At 35.0% G+C, this 15625-nt stretch overlaps 1 pseudogene across 1 annotated transcript in view; it reads right to left on the reverse strand.

Annotated features, from left to right (window-relative positions):
* Positions 1 to 1283: 1283 nt before the first annotated feature.
* Positions 1284 to 15625, reverse strand: part of LOC149559944 (protein LEAD-SENSITIVE 1 pseudogene) — a 28637-nt pseudogene continuing 14295 nt past the window's right edge. Inside the window, exon 2 of the transcript XR_016364207.1 lies at positions 1284 to 1951. The product of XR_016364207.1 is annotated as a protein LEAD-SENSITIVE 1 pseudogene (transcript). The remainder of the gene's footprint in view (positions 1952 to 15625) is intronic.

Below are 15625 nucleotides of genomic sequence, written 5' to 3' on the forward strand. Positions count from 1 at the left end.
TGCATTTATTTGGAATTTTGTTGGCTTCCCTTTTTCTAATGAAGCTAGCTAAAACAAACTATAGCAATGATGTGGAGGACTTCAAAGAGAGGGAAAGCCTTAAAAGGTAAAGAGCAGGAGTATGTGTTAGAAATGCCAGGATTTGTTGGCATGCTTGCATCAAATTCATGGTTGTGAAGCAAGTTCACATTGATGGAACTTTGCACACTGAAATTTCACTTCAATAATATGAAAGCCAAGCTGCTTTCTTTTCGTCTTTTCTTATGTTTATTTGTGCTACATTTAATGGGTTAAAAACAGGTGACATAACTTCAACTATTGAGCATGCTACAGCTAGTAGCAATGTTGAGGGAAGATTAGACCAAGTGAATTTGTAAGCAAAGGGCCAGCAACATGTAGTTTTACAGAACATTGTATTGCATGCTGGAAATAAATCATTTAAATAGGTGAAAGGGCAGAAACAGCAGCAAATGGAGCAGAAGTAGCAATATAGCATGACATTTTGCCAGGCAGAAATCCCAATCCATAAACATATCAAAAATGTCCAAAAAACTTCTTATATTGCTTTGCCTATTAGGAAACAAAATGAATATTTCATGTTGTTAAATTGTTTTTGTGCCAGACATATTCACATTTATTGGACCCAATCTCATTAAAATATGATCATAAAAATGATGCATTGCTAAAAAAATTACAGGTAATCTTCTTGCTTCCCATCAATGATCATGTTGAAAGGTTACTAAAAATTTAATGCCATAAAATCGACTTTGTCATTATTAGAGTGAGTCTTCCATGTGCCTCTCACAGGCCAGTCATTGAAGCTTTAGCACCACTAGATTGATCTACAAAAATTGAATCAAGAAACAGAAAAATTATATATCAATTTTGGGGGGATGCATTAGAATGTTTACAAAAGCCATTTTTAAAGGCACACCACTCCACTCAATAAACTACCACCCATCATCTGGGAATCTTCATGTACAAACCTAAAACACTTATAAAACCACCTAAACTGGCATTACATCATTCATATTACAAACATATGACAACTAACATAACACCCTTCCAATACAACTTTTCACAAGGGAATTATTTTTCCCATTAACCTTATATTTACTCGTAGAGTCGTACATAAACAACTGATAGATGTACACCAATAGGAACCATACAGAATCTTTATGTTATGTAAATCTGCAGAAGAGCTATCTTGATTTTTTTAAACAAACCTTGAAAGGCATGATTAAATAGAAGGCACTGGAATAAAGATATTTTCATCAATGAGTCTATGGCCCTGCACCTATCAATGCTATAGTTTTTGTGTCACTTGGATTTACTTTAACTGTCAAGCTCTCCATTGGAACTCTTATCACATCCCTGCGAATACCAATATCAGCTGCATACCTACTCAAACAGTAGAAACCACCTGCAATTGCACTCAAAGCAGTTGTGCTTGTAATCAACAATCGCAGAGGAGATGAAAAGACTGCAGTAAAAACACCAATAACTGATGTCACTTGACCACTTGGACCAACCCCACTTCCATCTACTACAAGCAAACCAGTCTTACAATAAATGGAAAAGTCTTCACAATTATTTTTGAAAATGTTATAGCAACCAAATCCACTCTCAAGCAAGCATTTTTCCCTATGTATGACTGTCTCTGTAGAGTCTGTCTCTACAAGTGTGCAAGTTCCTCCTTGAGCTTTTGCAACAAACAGGGCTGATTTGACACCATACTCAAATCTGTATAAATTCCCTCTAGCAAGGAAACAATCAAGACAAGAACATATTACTCCACCGTTCTTTTCTTGATTATTGCATGTTTGGCATCCGTTGCTATTCTGAGAAGACCCTGAGCTTAACAGCAAGATATTGAGCATAGCATTACCTGTCGCTTCTTCATATCTTCCTCAAATGAAATTAATGACTTGATTGTCCCCAATATAGATACCTGCAAGAAACTACATATTAAGGATAATGTGATAACACGTCATGAAAGGTCAAAGGGGATGAACGTGTTCAACTATCAGGGTTTCCATAATGAAGACCTAGGTATATTTGAATCCTCAAGGATAATGTTACATGCTACTGAGTACAAATGTTGTGCTTAAAATGAGTAAACTACCACATCCATTCTGTGTGCAGCATGCTTCAACCCCAAAGAGTAATTACTGATCACAAAAATAAGAAAATGTATCATGATTAAAAGAAAATTACAAAGTTTTAAACAAAAGTTGTGTTAAATCAAGTTAAAAGGTATTAGTGGACATAAGGACATTCTAATTAATTTCTGTTGATTCTTTCTTACTTATTCTTGTTGGTTTTTCGGATCTGCTGCAATGTATTAAGCACTGCCTTATTAGGTATGTGTATTACAAATGCAACATCCTCTTATATTTATATATAGGGAGTAGCCCATGAATAGACATGTCCCTTCATGAGACATGTCTATTCATTAATCAGATAACTAATAATAATAACAAATTATATATATATATATATATATATATATATATAACAATGACCTTATATCTCAATATAAAGAACACATACATATATAAATTATATCTCATATAAAATTATATATAGGTTTATCTGACTGAAGCTATCAAACATCAACACTCCCTTTTAGCTTAGAAAGATAAACACATAAGAATAAATATTACTTCAACGTAATATTAAAAACAACAATTTTAAGGATATCTCAGAAGATTTCCACCATTTGATATCGCATTCGATATCATGGCTATTGGTCTTCCAAAATATCAACATATGATATTCACCAAGTATCCAAATAAGGTTTGATATCACATCTGATATCAAGAGTATTGGCCTCCCAGAATATCAATGATATTCACCAAGTACCCAAAACAGGTTTGATATCACATCTGATATCAAGAGTATTGGCCTCCCGAAATATCAATAATATTCACCAAGTACTCAAAAGGTTTTGATATCACATCTGATATCAAGCGTATTGGCCTCCTAGATTATCAATGATATTCACCAAGTACTGTTTGAGTAATGGCCTTCCAGAATGTTGAGATGCAAAACATTCACCATATACTCAATTTGTTTAAGCTCATAATACAAGTTATTGTAAGATCATCACTTTACAGTAACTTATGCAAATACAAGTGACATCATTAGGAAGTTGTCACTTCCTCATGATGTACACAGGGTGTAGGTCCATTAAAATCACATAGCAACAAGGTATATTCATGAATCACAGTCCTCTTGACTGCTACAATTTATTGATCACTAGAGAATCCATCTCAACATGGTTCACTCTCTCTAAATCAATAAGATCGAGATCACCGAAGGTTGACTGAATCACATCCTCTATCTGCTCCCTCTCTTTCAAGGTTGCCTCTAATGAAATGTCAGGTTCCCTTTGAATCTCAATTTCCCCCTTCCTACAATAACGTTCTTGGAGAAAAAGATCAAGGCACATAGCTCTTATAGTATATAGAGAAATAAAAGAATAAAAAAAAGATTAACATAATTTTGTATTATGATAATTTCAATGTAATATAGATAAAAATCTAATTTAAATATATACTTTGAACATATATATATATATATGTTCAATCTTCTAAGTATGTATCTTTAGTCTATATTTTCACATATTATTACTTATCAAATAACTAAATATGATCATAAAATTCTATTCAAATAATAAGTAACCCATACATATTTAATAATAGTAATCAATACCCAATATGTATTTAAAATGTGGCATACCCTTAAATTAACATATTCTTCTAAAGGTCCACTAATGAAAGAAATAGGCATTTACTTGGCTCAACCATCACTTCAAATCTCAAAAAAGTGAGAAGCTTTCCATCTTGATTCTCTCCATTTACTCTAATGGAATCCTTCTCACTCCACGTCAACTATTAAATCCCTTTGGGCCCACTGAGTTTCATGCCTACTCATTTTCTATCTTCATTTTGACTAGCGAAAAATTCATTTTCAGAAAATGGCACCTTGTTGCAACACAAATTGAATTGTGTGATTAATGGGGGAAGGATATTGTTCTCCTTACTAACAGTCACTCTTCCATGCATGGATATATTTATTCAATAACTGTCCATTCTTCCTTGCGATCACATATTCTTCATTTTCTATGGGACGAGGTGGCTCCCTTTTTGTTTTTGTCATTATCAGTATATGAGTTGAAGCCTATTATCTTCTATCTCATTATAAGCCCGGTGGCAAAAGTAAATTATTGTTTGTAATCATATTTGTAAGAACCGTCCGCCTATACATATGCTGATTCGATGGATTGTGCATGTTATATTTAAACATGCATACAAAGTATTGTTTATATTGGTAACTCTAGTGACCCTCTCAAATATTGTTCCTATACTTATTGTTGACTTTCTTTCATAGCAACTGAGATAGAGTGCTTATTACATATCGTAGAAAATAGAAGATAGGAATAGAGTGGAGGATTCATTTTTCAAACAAAGACTATGAAAAGTGTGGCTGCCTTGGACCACGTTCGGTCTGCGTATGGACGTCAACAGTATTATTATTGAATAATAATCCCTTCATGATGATGCTACTGCACATATATTTATTGTTCCTTAACGCCTTGTCGACTTGACTAAACTTTCTCATTTTGTATATTTTGTCCATTCACTCGCCTATTTTATCCATGATGCCTGGCGTATTGTCTCTACGTTCTCCTCTATATTTTCAATCATACTATTGCGGACCATTCCTTCCTTTTTTTGGTGCTCACTTGAATATTTCCTTACTCCCAATTGGAAGTTTACAGTAGCAAAGTAGGAATTACTCTATCGTCTCTCCTGGGTGATTTCAAACTGTGTGTGGTTGCTATTAGTACCTCTTCTAAATTCTCCGTCTTTAATTTTACTTTCTTACATTCACAGTCTGGCTTTAATACCATGTTGGTTTTTCAGACCTCCTGCAAATGTATTAAGCACTACCTTATTAGGTGTGCATTCCAAATGCGACATCCTCTTAGATTTATATATATAGAGAATAGGCCATGTCCCATGTCTATTCATTAATCAGATAACTAATAATAATAACAAATTTAATCCCATATATATATATATATATATATATATATATATATATATATATATATATTTTTTTTTTTAATTTTTTTTTTAATTTTTTTTTTTAATATTTTTTTTTTTTTAATAAATTTTCTCATATAACAATGACCCTATATCTCAATATAAAGAACACACATATATATATAAATTATATCTCATATATCATTATATATAGGTTTATTTGACTGAAGCTATCAAACATCATCAATTATTATTGTCTATAGGTTTACCCTCTTAAGTTCAAAATGAAAATGCCATTTGGCTACTATTCCTTAACAACAGCTTGCGGACTTCTGAGATTGAACATTCTCTACCACAAGTGCAATACTCTAAAGCTATTTTGAGTATTTTGAATGGATCAGAATATGTAGAACCCTTTCCACGTTGTAGTATTTTTTCTAGGTTACCGATTCGGATGTGGATCCAGATGCGCAAGTGTGTGGTTTTTCTTAGGGGGGTAAGCGGATGCATACACATACAAAATTAAAACATTTGATAGCTCGTAAGTTCACCAATACATATTAAAAAACATCTATGTTCACGAATCCAATGTAAATCAGCAAATTGTTTTTACATCCCAAGTTGTTTTTACGATTCCAGCGCAAATCAGCAAATTATTTTTTCATATGTCTATGCTCTTCCCAGGTTATTTTTGCATGCATTCCACATACTTCAATTTTTATTACTAGCATATATCTCAAAGAAATGTAAGCTAGTGAACATATGATAAAATAATAACCTAGGATGAGCTCAAGTGGTAAAAAGTGTCAGACTTTTCATAATGAACACCCTAATCCAAATTCCAAGGGACATGTCGCTGTGTTGAAATTGGATAGAAATACTATATCTGAATCCTCCACTGCGTAATACAGCAGACAAAGCCAGCTACAAGTTCCAGGGAAATTTTGATTGAAGAGATATCCTTCAGTCGAGCAATCAAACCAAAGTTTATACCAAAAAATGAGAATTATTTCTCAATAAAAATATTTAAAATAATATGATATTGTAATATCCCCAATAGGGATAATAGAAAAATAATATAAAGATATGATGTGTCATGATGTTAGTAGGAAGCTGGCCGAGAGTGGCTTCCAGCCAGCTTTTGTATGCATCCGCGCCAAAATCCACACCCAGAAGCTTTTGCCTCCGCCTCCAACCTCCAGCAGGACGAATCGGTATCCTTTACAATTACCACTAATCATTTGTTTGCAATTTTCTAGAACTCTAGTCTTACCGGCAAATAATTTATTTGTGAAGTTTCCATAGAAGAACCAATGGACAATTGATGATTGACTTTTTTAGGGAAGTCGTAGTCATTGATTCCAAACAGTCCTCTCGAACACAATGAAGTGAAGCTATTGATCCAGATATTCCCCCCCTGCATATCTGAGTGCCTTCATTGACTAAGCTCTCTCTGGACTGGATACTGAGCTAGGACTGAAGACTGAGAGGCTTGGTAAAATTTTAGTGTATCTCTTGTCTATTGCCCCCTTCTCTCTCAACTGTTAGGAAGTTCTTCACAGCTGTTTGGAACCCTTAATTGGATTCGGAAGGAATTCCTTTCCATTGGGCCCTTCTCTCTGTTTTTATTGCAGTTGTTGCTTTCTTCTTAGCGCACCGTTTGGTGTCCCTGTTGCGGACTGGCCCCTGTTTGATGTATTTGGCAGTCCCTTTGACCCTATGTGGTCTTTTGTTGGACATAAATAGATTTTCTTATCCAATCTATCTGATTCATACAATTGAATTTTTAATATAGATGCTTTTGAATGGTGGTTTGCTTTTGTCCAAAATTGGCAATTAGAATAAAGCTTTTGGATACTCTGCAAATACTCCAAAAGATCAAACCATTGGATAATAAACAATGAACTTCAATAGAAATGCAAAATTAACCATTATCCAAAGTATCAGAGTTAAGATGTTATTGTTATCCTAATACAGCAGAAAACCCCATGAAACAGCCATCTAATTGCAAAAGCTCACAACAAATCAGGAAAAAAGGGCAGGCAAGGATGAGAATGAAAATACCCACAAAAATCTTGGATATATTGTTATAGGCTAACTGCCTGTTCGGATTTTAACCAGAATATATAGATTGCAATAAACTGAAATCACAATAACAGAGACCACAAATATTTTCCTGGGAAAACCCTCCTCCACTTGAGGATGAAAAACCCAGCCCCACAAAATATAGACCCTTTAATGTGTGCTCAGCACAATTAAAATATTCTCATGCTTATGATTGATAACTCTTATCAGACAATCAATAAGCCATTTTACAGTTTGATTGCCTTAGCTATGTAAATACACAGATATCATAAGCTATAAATATCTCACAGATCCTTTTGACAACACAAATGCCTCTTTTACAATCATGATCATATATGATCATGAACAGAGCAATTATGAAACATGAGATACACATCCTACAGCAGATTTTTCTACTTATCAAGTGAATCACAAATACTACTTCCTAAATAATCATAATACCGAAGCAAAGATATTTCCCTTATTATCAAAGATGGATGAATGCTTCACAGTTCAAACACTTAAAAGAACCTTCAACTGCACAGTCTGAGATCATGAAAAATCTGAGAATGCACATACAGGATTGTCTCTATCTTCAATACTCCCTTTTGATTCTTCCTCATAGACATATGACAGTATCACTAAAACTTAGCACACAACCACAATGCCACCTCTTGATACACAGCCAAGCTAGCAGCTCACAATACCCTACCAAGCTACCACCTCACGATACACAAAAAAAAAATATTACCCAGATGAAAATCGCAGCTCATGTGCATCAAAGCTGAGCGTATACAAAGGTAAAACTTCTGCACTGTTGACACAACAAAACAAGGACTCTCTTTTGTCTTTTCTTGCAATAATACTGAAACGGCATACAATACCAATAGACTCCTTGAATACTCATAGACGGGAGTTAAGAAACCACTGAGGCAATTAGGAGGATGAACCAACACCTCCATGGTATAACCAATGCTCAAAGAATATTGATAACTGCCATCATTAGAATTTTGCATGCTCATGATGCCATGTCATAGCACATGGTGCCAGGAGAGATCCAAATCACAAACTGAAGAAATAGAATAATATCACACCATATGATAAATAAGGAGAACATAGAGCAGCGAAAATGCTCTAGTTCATGCCCAGAAGAGACACCGAAGGAAGACTGCTTCTGCTGGAACCCAAAGATGGAAAGCCTCACATACAGTAAGGAATGGCTACAGGAACAGCAGCTTGAAGATATACTGTCAGCCATCATGACAGAGAATTCTCAGCAACAGGTATAAACATCTCTGTCACAGCCACTGACTTCTACATCGCCATCTTAGAGCAGGTTGGAGAAAATGCTTACAAGCTTGAATTAGTTCATGAAATGTAGACTGATCAATTATAAAAATTTGCACCCAGGATAGAAGTTGGATATTATCATATGTATTTGGATATGTAGTGACCAGGCTAAGAAACAAATTGGTTAGATAGAACTCGGAAGAAGTGGATAGTGGAACTATTTAATCCTATTTGGAAGCAACCTACTATTTGTGGATGGAACAAACCAGAAATTGGTTTGGGAACCAAGAATGCATGCTCTGAACAGATCACCTATGTTGTATGAACAACAACAACAATTGGTAATAATCAATAGCCTCCATCAAAGCTTGTGTTAAGAATTTTAAAAACAAAATATCCCTAATCAGCATTTCTCACATTTTCAATCCTTTTCCCATGGCCCCCCTTAGATTCTTAGTGCACTGTAATACAAAAATATAAGACAATCTTGCATGTTCATTGTTTCATGTTCCTTATCTTGATCCCACACTCGCTTTGTTAATTGGCTATATCTCATAGTTGAGTGCTAATTTAGATTTATTATCCCTAATCAGCATTTCTCACATTTTCTTTCCTTTTCCCATGGCCCACCCTAGATTCTTAGTGCACTGCAATACAAAAATATAAGACAATCTTGCATTTTCATTGTTTCATGTTCCTTATCTTGATCCCAAACTCGCTTTGCTAATTGGCTATATCTCATAGTTGAGTGCTAGCTTAGATTTATGGCTGCCTTCGTTCTTTACAACTGATTCCTGTATCTGAAGGTTTCTTGGTTTGTATGCATGCCGCAAGCCCATTCCCACTTATCATTGGATTACTTTGATCAAATGGTCCAGAAGGTCTGAAGTCTAATTTTGTGCGCTTGGGCTTTTAGGCTTCCCCAGCCATCTATCAGGTTCTTTTAATGATTCTCAAGAGTCCATGGAAAAATGAAGTTTTATTGGCATAAGTCCAACCACTGGTCTGTTTTTTGCCGGTGGTGAACCACTTCTATGTGGCTTTGTTCCATAATGATTGAGGCTCATTTTTAGTGGCAATGAAGAGTGGGATCCACAGGTAAAACAACAGGCAAAGGTGCAATGGACATAATGAAAGCATTATTTTATTTCCCATAGAGCTTATATTAACTTTGTAGTTACTAATTGACAGTTAATAGTTCATAGAGATCTCTCTCTCTCTTTCTATATATGTGTGTGTGTGTGTGTATTCCCCTATTTTTTATGATAGCTGTTCCCTGCCATCCCAAAAAAATTGGCCCAGAACCATACCTGTACCAAAAACATACCTGATCTCCTAAAACATCTAAGTCCCCAAAACTCTGTGGAGCGTAGGAAATTTTTGCCCACCAAAGTGAAGTTGTCTTTAAGAGGATAGTGAATTGCAAGGTGAGACTAAAAAGTCCTTAAATAAAGACAAAATCCAAATTTCAAGATGAAATTCCTTGTATAATGCAAACTCTCAAATTGATTCAGAAGGACACATCATTTTATTGCCTTCACTAAAACATGATGGGGCAAGTCTTTTTCAAAAAAATAATGTGATGTGATATCATCGGCTAAAGATATGGGGAGGGAAAGTTGGATCCCCACAACCCATTGCATCACTCACATGTGAATGTGACAATCTTGCATGCAAGAATGTTTGAATGTGCTTCCCCAAATTTGGTGAATGATAAAGCAGGCTTTTGGGTCCTTGTGAAAACATTTGCAAACATTCCATACTAATAACTTGTTTGTGCTTTGATGATAGAGGATATGAATTTGGCAAACAAGTACCAAATGACAGGATTGATTGCACAATAGAAATTATTCCCTGTTGTCCTCACCTTGGTCTTCAATTTCAAGAAACAATTTTGTGGGCATTAAGTGTCATTTGCAATGAGCAGGTGTGTGTCGTTTTCTGAAGAACACGCAGATGCTAGAGATTGTTTAATTGTGAGAGCTGTCAAAAAAGCCACATGGAGTATTGCCCATGAAACTAACATGTTCTAATTCCTCTAGTTGCAGGGGAGAGACCTTTTGCATGGCAGATAATAGATAAGAATTGCAATGCCATGTTCAATAGTGGCCAGTGCAGGCGAAATGTAAGATGCATCATTGCTGAAGAGGTTTTGTCACAGATGCCAAGAAGGATTATTTTCACACATCATGTGCTAGCTATGTTCTTGTAAAACACTTTAGATTTGCTATAGTCTTTCTCTACCCTAGAATTTATTGTTGGGAAAGTGATTAGGCAGTGTGTCATCTTTGATGAATCTTTTCTCTTAGCAGTTCAAAACAATGGTTTTTGGAAGAGAGATGCTCATGTGAGAGGTTTGTTTCCTCTAGTTTCTCGATCCAATGGTCATGCATACATTTGTTGTACACGATAACATTAAACTTGCCCTAGAGACTCAGAATTTGTGTTTCATTAGAAATGCCTTGCATAGGCACCAGGGAGCTTTGGGGGCAGCATTGGTGCAACAAATTTGTTCCAAAGTGAGTGCTCTTTTCATTCTGATTCAATGTGATCACTTGCTCGATGACCCACTTCCTGTTCCAGTTTTAGATGACATGGCAATGCAAGAGGATGTTTATGATAACAGGAGTGCTAGTAACCAACCACTTCATGCCGAGCCAGGGGTAGAAGTGCAACTACACCTTGAGGATAGAATAGAAGAATAAAATGTTCACCTCCCATCCTATTTTGCTTCTTCTAACATTTTTTGCATTGATTTTACTTATGGTCAGCTTTAATGAATAGCTAATTTTATTGCAGCTTTTCATGTGTGTTTAGTTATGGGAAGTACTTTGATAATAGATTGGGTTATTGCCAATCTGGAGTTTTCATTTTGTTAGAAGGTTTTTGAGCCTATTTGTTTGGTGTTGGCTCTGGTTAAACTTGACAGTGTAGGCTGAAGATTGTATAGTTTGGTGGAAGGATTTTTGAAAAACTGGTTGATAAGAGCCTTTCTTCACATAATTAGTAAACTATTATATATTAATAATATTATCAGGATTCATGCCATTTGCCCCCAAAAAAATGATGAAATTGTAAGTTTGAGAATAAAATTCCTTGTGAAACTTCAAGTTTTGGAAATAAAAATCCTTAGAAGATTTAGGAACCTATAAAATGAAAAGTGAAATTTTTATAGAACGAGGAATTCTAAAATGACAAGTCGATAAAACATTAAGGAAGAAAGGAATTACAAGGTAAGAAACACAAATCCTTGAATGACTTTGGGAATACCAAATCAGACAATATCAAAAAGAACTTTCCAAGTTTCAACAACATATAGAGTGCAGAAGATACCGGAGGCTCAAGATATGCTCCAATATAAAAAAAATAACCAACTTGGCTAAAAACGAAGGCAACTAGTCAACTTCAAGCAAAAATGTGGGGGTCCACAAGAGCACGATAGATGATGAGCAAGCAACTACACCGACAAGCACACTACACCAACCTCTGACAAGTCACCTCAAAGCACCACAAACTACCACACCAATACACAAGAAGCCTTTTGTAGCCATGTGAGCCTATGCTCACACTATCCTTTGGGCACTGAGCTATATAAATAGGAAAATTGTAATTGATGAATATGGGACTAAAGTCCTTGCAAAAATGGTGCTCTTCTAATCATGGCCCCACCTTGAGCATTGCAAAAACCCTAATCTTAACATACTTTAGAAAAATGACAAATATTTACTACAAATCATAACTAGCAATCGCACCTTAGTGTGCAATGGGTATGCCAAATAGATATGGAAGATCCACTAAATATTCATCCTTTTGTTATGATCCCCCTCATCCTCTCTATATATAATTTTCTCTCCATCTATCTTCTATCTCTCCCTATTTCATTCTCTCTTCTTTATATTAATATCTTCCATACCCCCCCGGTTCTCTCTCTCTCTCTCAAGAGTTTGAGAAAAATTGTACACAATTGATTATGGGTTATATTTGACCATGTTCCATTTTATGAACCTTTAAATATGTCAAGGGAGTTTTAATATGCTTTTTATGCATTAAATTTGACTATGTTTCGCAATTACAAATTTTAAGCATGCATGTGAAGTGAATTATCATATGTTAATTATGGCCAACATTTGATTACGATCAATTCTTCCTATATATCTCTAGATCTCCCTTTCATCTATATCTCTACATCTCCATATTTATTCCCCCATTTCTTTCGCTATTTATATCTATGAGTATGGAATCGATAATTTTAAATGAGCCTCCACTAACAAATAGCACTTAAAACTATGGTATTTGTAATGTTAAGAGAATAATGCTTGAATATGATCATTTTGTACTCAATATATGCTTCAAGATGAAGACTCGCACATACTATCACAATCATTGCGAACAAATATACTTGTCACAAAATTATACGAAAAATGTGTTGCATTGAATGAAATAGACATATGCTTTCATATACAAATGTTTGCATTTTCCCTATCTATCTTAGTCATGTATTATGTCATACATTTATACTATGCTTTGATTTTGTACTAAAAAATTTTAATAACTTTATTTTTTTTAATACATTCTTGAAAATGCAAACTTACACTTATCACCATCTTTGTTGTAAGAAGATATACACTAGGCGAAATGTATATTACATTGAATGAAGTAGACACATGATTACACATATAAAAGTCACATTTATCTATATATCTTAGTTGTATACTTCATCATGTATTTATACAATTCTTACATTTTATGGTTGAGTAGTACTTTTAATACACATTTCCTTGATCTTGAAAAGAAAGATATTACTTTCCACAACACAAAGTTTGTTGATTCATCCCCTTTAATGAGGCACAGGTGGGAAGTTGTGGAATTTGAATTTACACCTGACAATTGTATTTTCCTAATAGATTCTAAAGCCTTTTTATCCAATCCAATTTGAGAGTAACCTGTGACCAATACAATCCATAAAAACACATTTCTTTCACGCACCGTGACCAAATTTTCCTATGTCATTTTTACTCTCAAATTTGAATTTATATCTAGCAAGAGAGTTACAACTACAATATGTGACAACATTCCTCTCTCTCCTTTATGCTTTGACGAATACCACTATTCTGAAGCTCCCATTTTCGTATGGGCAAGGGATGCCAATATGGGTTATAGAATCTGCCCTTAGGCCTTCCAACTGCATTTTCTTGACTTCTTTCATCAACAACAAAATCATTCCATTTACTAAGATGACATATGTTTTGAGGCATTTTATCAAACAGCTCATGTGCCTTCTCCATTCTTCCACATGTTGTATACATGCCTACCAAAGTAGTTGCAACAACATTTTACAAAACTCCTCTATTCTTTATGCTTTGATGGATGTCCATTCCCTAATTGAAATCTCCCATTTTAGCATACACAAGAAGGGTTGTGGAAAAGGTTGTAGCATTTGGGTTTACACTTGCTTGCTTGGATATTTCTTAAGATTTTTCATCAAATCCATTTTTTGTATATCCTACAATAATTGTAGTCCAAAATAGGAAACTTCTTTCGGGCACCATGTCAAATGGACACAAGCAATTCCAGTGAAGAATACAAAGAAAACCAAGAAGGCAACACAACAGTTGCATTAGAGGGGTCCAAATTGGATGATAGTAAAAATAATGAACAATTATTGAATGAGGCGAGAATCATGTCATAGGTGAATAGCAAGAACCTAGTAAAGCTTCAAGGCTCTCATGTCAATGGTAACCAACATTCTGACTTAATTCCTTCCTAGAGTGTTTAGCCTAACAAACAAGGCATTATTTTGAAGGGGAGAGCTTACTTTCTAGGGAATGATAACTATTTCGAGGAGTGTATGCCTTCAAGCTATTTGGCATTTAATTTCTCATAGGACTAATAACTCTATTGATTCCATTTTGTGTAAATCTAACCTGTAAACAAAAAGTACAACCATGTGATTCATCTCAGTCGAACACATATGTGTTGCTCATCGACAGTATTTCCTTTTCTCTTTCCAGTCGAGAGTTTTGTTCTCCATTACAACACCCTTGACATGACATTTCCCTAATCTTTCAATATTTTTGAGGATAATAACTTCTTTGCAATTGGTTGTTACATCTAAGGCAAAAGTAGAATGTTTTGGGCACAGGAGATCTTGTAACTCTGTGTAAGCAAACGCATTGCCAAACCGTGGGACTATAAAGACAATGGTTTTTGCAAGGGAATCATACTACGAAAACAACTCTACAATGAGATGCAATCATAATTAAGAAATCCTTCCCGACGCACTGTTGTTGTTCAAATAGTGGTCTTTTTGTTAGGGTCGTTGCATGAGAACACATTGTAGAGCACCTCTTGCCCAAATTCACTCATGAATTGTTAAAGCATGAAATCCTTGTCTGACTCAAAAACTTGAGGATCTAAGAAGTTCCCCTTTCTTGACCCTAAAAAGACCATCACGAGATTGTTGGTTTTCCAATATTGAAATGATGCAGGAGTCATAACCTCATAAACCATGGATTTTGTTGGTTCCCAAAACCGTAGATTGGAAATCCAAGAGCCTGCCACTTCTTTGATAGGACTTCTCAATCAGTTTTGGGCAACGAATGGAAATCACTTAGATTCCCCTGCACTTCAAGTTCCGCTACACCCAGGCAGGTAAACCTTCACCTTGAATGCTGACTACCCAATTCAAGGGTTTTCTATAGCAAATTTAAACTTTACGAGTTCCTCGGCTGGCAAGGTCCTTGAACTCGATAAGAATGAAACTGAAATTGGATGCTGAATACTTGATGATTGAATGTTTTGTATAAATTTTATAAATAATGAATTTGATGCTTGGAGGAGGAATATTATAGATTTTCTGACTTCAAATAAAAGACCAGTGTCTTCGCTTATCTGGGCGATAGAGTCAACTTTGGAGAATTTTTACATACAACTTCATAATGTTCAATGCATTTGTACTGCCAATAATTTTGATAATCTAGATGCAACAGACCAATTATGATGCAATCTTAAATTAGTCCAGATTGAATTTTAACTCTACTGAGACAAACTGGACACAGCTGTGGAAACAATTAAATATTTCACAACACCTATGATGGTCAAATTTAAAATGCTTAATTGACCACGTCCACTTATCTGATAACAAAATCATTTATAGAATTTTAAAATATAATTATGAAGGACGATTCCCCTGTGGTTTAAATCTCTATACCATTAAC

Source organism: Cupressus sempervirens, chromosome 4 (assembly GCF_028749045.1).
Source record: "Cupressus sempervirens isolate cs-2001-9-10 chromosome 4, ASM2874904v1, whole genome shotgun sequence".
In the NCBI taxonomy this organism is placed as follows: Eukaryota; Viridiplantae; Streptophyta; class Pinopsida; order Cupressales; family Cupressaceae; genus Cupressus; species Cupressus sempervirens.